The sequence below is a fragment of the Protopterus annectens genome, chromosome 13.part0 (genome assembly GCF_019279795.1).
Source record: "Protopterus annectens isolate FY-2018-M chromosome 13.part0, PAN1.0, whole genome shotgun sequence".
NCBI classification, from domain to species: domain Eukaryota; kingdom Metazoa; phylum Chordata; order Ceratodontiformes; family Protopteridae; genus Protopterus; species Protopterus annectens.
Genome location: NC_056747.1, coordinates 431245970 through 431251969, shown reverse-complemented (window position 1 = coordinate 431251969; position 6000 = coordinate 431245970). Strand labels below are relative to the sequence as shown.

Genomic DNA, 6000 nt, shown 5'->3' with positions numbered 1-6000 from the left:
TGTAGCAGGAGGTACGGTGCTGTGTATAGCTAGAGGTGCAGTATTATAAACAAGAAGTGCAGTACTATGTATAGGAAGAGGTGCAGTATTATGTATACCAAGAGGTGGAGTATAACGTATAGAAAGAGATGCAGTATTCTACCAAGAGGTGCAGTACTATTTAAAGGAAGAAGTTTAGTACTATGTTTAGGAACAGGTGCAGTGTTATGTATACAGACCGATGCAGTACTATGTATACCAAGAAGTGCAGTTTTATGTACACCAAGAGGCGTTGTACTATGTATAGGAAGAAGTGCAGTGCTATATATACCAATGGTGCAGTACTATGTATAGACAGAAAAAAGTACAGGTTTGTTAAAACATTTAAAAATGTTTTCAATTTTACGCCGAAAACTTTTGCTTAAATGACAAACATATCTTGCAGTGTGCTTTATTTAAAGATATCAGCTCTATATCTCAAAACATATATCCCTGAATGTAACTCGGATAACCTGACACTAACTAGCTAATTAGACAGTGATGGCATGGAAAAAGAACTGTGTAGTCGGGCAGCTGATGTGGGTTTGCACTTTCTGGAGGAAGGAGTTGTCCAGCCTAATGCATAACTTACTGGACAGAAATTTACATGTAGTGTGTGAGCTAGGGATGCATGTTTGTTCATCTCTTCACATTGTAGCCTTAGTGAAGCACCTGTGAGAAAATTTGACAGTCCCAGGACAGGCATAAGAATTCATTGTAACACAGAATACCTATGGCAGCTACCTGGAAATGGGAAGTCCATCACTGCTCCCTGGATGATACCTGTACTGTGACCCATTCTTGCTGATGTGATGAGGCCTGTATGAGCATGGGTACAACAGGGGATTGATGACCAGCAGGTGTGAGGCTAGAAAAAGCAGAGACAAAAATAATTGTATATCGATATAAAACAATTAAATAAATGTGTCAAGGGGTAAATCACTTAAATTCTGTAATGTCAGAGACAAATCATCCATTCTGATGTGGAAAAGTACATAAGGCTTCTATATACTTTATCTTCTGGGTCCCTCCCAAAAAAGATTTAATTAGAAAAACCTAGGGTGATACTAATAAGGTAGTCAAGATACTAGCTGACATATTTGTGAGTATGCATTTCTATGAAGCCAATAACTAGGATTTTCTTTCTGAGAAGTCAAGGTTCAGTGATTTACAAATCTGCAGATATAGTATTTGCAAATATGTGCATTAGAAGGAAGTCTGTTTTACTATTTATTTACAGAGTCGCACAGCTCGGCACATAGTTTTTTCCCTTATGTTAATATGCTATAATATAGCATTTGTGTGCAAACAGCAAGTCATATCACATTAACAAGTCATATTTGGCTATGTGTATAGCCACTTTAACAAAAATAGCAACTGATCCTTTATTTATTTATTTATTTATTTTCTGACTTTTCATTAAAGTTCATTAAGCATCATCCAATAACTCAGACAACTCAAGGATTCTATTCCACAAATATGCATCTCATTAGATAAGAAATTTGATGCATAATAAATAGTCTTGCAGTTTATCACAGAGGATTAAGACTATGAACTGCTACTGAGATTAATGCTGTAATACTAGGTTTGATTCCTTTAGCCTACATTTGCTTACTGTATAACTCTGAATACATCAGTTAACCAGACACTCTTCATGGGTCCCCCTAAAAAAATTCTTGAACCTAATGAGTTTACATTATCAACATTAATTAAATTTAATTGAAATTCAGAAATCATGTTCATTTCAAAGGAGATATGTATAAAGTTCATGAATAGTCCTTTATTAGATATATTTTAATTCATTAGATATATTTTAAATAAACTGCCATACTGTTGAACAATTAAATGCAACAATTTTGACAGTTTACATAAATGTAGAATACATGCAACAGTAATTATTGATAATGACGCTGTAGTATCAAAATGCAATTATGTTTAGCAGTGATAAATTAGCCTAATCAAATATTTTACTGGTAGGTGACTAATCTGTGTCTATCTTTTGCAGAGTCATATTTAGTACCATGCATTTCTTCTGTTCATACCCAATTCCATCACAATTTTCCTAATTCTCTTTTGATGAAAAAAAAGCTTTTGCCTTCTATTTACTTGTAATATTTTATAGCCCTGAGATAATATTGTCTGCTTGTAGCATTCAAACTAGTACACAATATAGTTTAAGTGATTTTATATAGTTATAGAATTTCTTATTAAAACCAAGATAGTGTACAGTGCAAATACTGCTGAGTTAATAAGGACGTGTACTACTATTTATCCTCCAGGAAATATACTTAACAGGAATAGAAGGTACTGGGTTAGTGTGCAGTAAATTTTCAAATGTAAGGTACTGCACAATACTCAAACTGTCTTCAAACATTACCACCAAAATCAAAGTAATATATATAAGATCACATATATCACTGTGGTTTGTCATACTTTTCTTAAAATCCATTTACCAAATGCTTCAAATTAGCATAAACACATAGCAACCTATCATCCTTAAAATGTATTTCCTATAGAGTTCAATTTAACACCACATGGGATAGGTTAATTTAAGAACAAAAAGAGGAAATTGACTAGGCTTAAAATGGCCCACAAGGGCAGTTAACCTATTACTTAACCTTTGTACTAGTTTGAATATCTCACAGCAATGTGGATATTATATTCTTAACACCTTATGATCCATTGTCAGAGTCCATTACTAATATTCTTTGAAAACTGAATCCCGTATCACCATTCTGCAGAGCAAACACAAATCTCAATTTTCTAAATACTGTCCATGTTCAGTACATTATACTGACCAGCCAATGTTCTGTACGTTATACTGACCAGTAGATGTTTAGTACATTATACTGATGCTCTCCAGAATGCTACTGCAGAACTTTCAATATTTACAAGAAGGATCAGATGGAGATTAAACCAAATTACATTTTCTAAGCTTTTAGATTTCTGTATACTTAAAAATCTGAATTTAATAAATGTAATGGGTTAGGGCAATGTCTTTTAAATATATTATTTAGTGCCTCAGAGCTACCCATTATTAAATCAGAAATACTACTACTTTATAAGCTCACCACAAATACAACCTGCCCCTTCTCTACCAAATACCCCTAACCACTTCATCCTAACCAGTCTTGTAAGTACCTCAAAGTCAGCATATATATTGATTAGATCAGCAGCAAAATGCAGAATGTGACTCTATTTTTTGAACAATGTTCACCTAAGTGTGGTTCTTCACAAATGATGACATAGCATTCTGTCATACTCATCAATTTCATGTCAATTGCTTACAGCTCGGAAGCCACTTTGAGGAACGATTTCTAAATAAATATGGTCAGTTCTGTTCCATAGTGGCAGTTATTTGTGGATATGTTCACAGTTATGCAGCACACTTTGAATAAATTGACTTCTGCAATGCTTCGGCCTCAATGCTTAACCCCCAAGCAGGTTATGAGTATACAGCGATCTTAATCTGGTATTCCACAGCTCATGCTTCTTGTAATTTTTTAAGTACAAAACATTTATAAGCATAAGTTAGAAATGCATTTAAGATCATACATACATCTAGCTGAACTGCATTCATCTTAAGGGGACACTCAGAGATAAATGGCATAGCTTGAATATGTTCTCCCCATGTTAGCAGCAGCCTCTAAGAAAAAAAAAATATTTCTGTGCCAAACACAACCAGTGAATTATGCTAGTTCATAACATTAGATCTCCTTTCATAAATACTAATATTCCATCCTCCCCAAAGCAAAATGGCTCCTGTCCCTCAAACGACATAACTACCACTGGATCCTTTCCTATATAAGAAACTCATTTTATGTTTTCTGTCAGGTAGATCTTGTACTAGACATACATGCAAGTCCATCAAATGCGCCATCTCTCTGTAAACCCAACAAAAAAAAACACAATTTAACAACTGTTTTTTTCTGCTATACTCTGCAAATCATTACCATCCACAATCAGACTCATACCTTCGATCCTTGACATCCCTAAAAGACCATCTACCTAATTCCATCAAAGTGATCCCTCCAGGTGCATCTGCAGTTACCTCTTACTGCTCCTCTAAGCATCAAATATTACTTGTTCATACTTGCACTAATAATTCCAAAACTATATTACATACAAAGTAACAGAATATTTTATTGTGAAGTGTACATGATGGCAAACACAACTGTATTGTTATTTGACCTCAGCCAATGAGTATTTGTTAGAATTGTAAGGTGATAACCTAATTTTTAAAAGCTCAGGCCACATCCACTCAGAGTTAAAGGTACACACTCAAAAGAGTTGTACTGGAGGGAATGAGTTAATATCAGTGCAAATATTTTCAATATCACCTACCCTACCAAATAGATTCCAAATTAGTGTTCCTACCTTGAAATATTTTCTCTTAAAATTTAAAGATCTGTAGACAATTGCAGGTCTGTCATCCGGCCTTTCACTCTGATCCATCCCTTCCGAAAGCTTATTATTCCTCTTTCCCACTTAGCAACCATCCTTTCCTTTATATCTTGCCACTGTTACTCAATATCCCCTATATTTCCATGCCATTGCAAAACAGAAGTATTTTTAAAAAAGTCTTTATTAATCACATTTTAGTCTGTGATAATTCCTGCTATTCCTTAAACCTTTCTCTTCCTCATGATTATGTATGCGCTATTCCCACAAATTCTATTTCTTCCTGTATAATTTGATCCTTAAATTTTTAAAAGATCCAGACTCCTTCTCTTTCATCTCCTTTACAGTATTGGCACTTCAGTTATAGTTTGTCTATATTTTTATTTCCATTTTCTAGCAATTGCTTTTTTGACAGCCAACATTAAACTCAGTAAAGCCTTACTATGTCTAAACAATTTGTATGTCCTAATGCAAAAGAATAATTTCCTTAGGTACAATAATTTGGTCCTCCAAGGTTTTTGACAAAGTGCTCTCCAGATGATTTTTAAAATCTGCCAAGTCATTACCCCCCCCCAAAAAAAAAATGTTCCCAACACACCTCCATCATTTACCTTCTACTTGAGAAAAAATTGTCTGAAGTCTGCATAGGGAATACAGATACCTATATAAACACTTGCAAGCTAAACCGTCTGGATGTTGTTGCATACTTATGAGGCAGATGTTTCTTTGTAAATGTGTTTCCTTGATCTCTCTCCAATCTTTTCTGACTTCCTCAATGATTTTTTTATCATGCAATATTTTATTTGCCCTACAAATTATCCATTTTTTTCTTTTAAATCAGCTTTTGTTCTAGCTTCAAATAAAAACTTAGCAACAGTTGTTCTTGTACTTATCACTTCACTACCCTTTTCTCTTTGACTATACCCCGTTATCAATCCCTGGTAAGGAAGGCAGTCTCTAACCAGCACCCACAACTTCAGTTTGGTTTCATCTTACTCTGTTACCTTTTCCTCTGTAGTTACTTGCTCTCAGTACTTTTGTTCCTTGCTTAGTTGTAGCCTCTAAATTCTAGCCCCCTCTTTCCTAGTTTCTAGCCCCCTCTTTCCTAGTTTCTAGCTCCCTCTTTCCTAGTTTCTAGCCCCCTCTTTCCTAGTTTCTAGCCCCCTCTTTCCTAGTTTCTAGCCCCCTCTTTCCTAGTTTCTAGCCCCCTCTTTCCTAGTTTCTAGCTCCCTCTTTCCTAGTTTCTAGCCCCCTCTTTCCTAGTTTCTAGCCCCTCTTTCCTAGTTTCTAGCCCCTCTTTCCTAGTTTCTAGCCCCTCTTTCCTAGTTTCTAGCCCCTCTTTCCTAGTTTCTAGCCCCCTCTTTCCTAGTTTCTAGCCCCCTCTTTCCTAGTTTCTAGCCCCCTCTTTCCTAGTTTCTAGCCCTCTCTTTCCTAGTTTCTAGCCCCTCTTTCCTAGTTTCTAGCCCCCTCTTTCCTAGTTTCTAGCCCCTCTTTCCTAGTTTCTAGCCCCCTCTTTCCTAGTTTCTAGCCCCCTCTTTCCTAGTTTCTAGCCCCCTCTTTCCTAGTTTCTAGCCCCCTCTT

General features: G+C 35.7%; 1 long non-coding RNA gene across 1 annotated transcript in view; it reads right to left on the bottom strand.

Annotated features, from left to right (window-relative positions):
- Positions 1–768: 768 nt before the first annotated feature.
- The window catches only part of LOC122788344, a 162515-nt gene continuing 157283 nt past the window's right edge, over positions 769–6000 (bottom strand). The window contains exon 3 of the long non-coding RNA XR_006362644.1: positions 769–886. This is a non-coding gene — a long non-coding RNA (uncharacterized LOC122788344). The remainder of the gene's footprint in view (positions 887–6000) is intronic.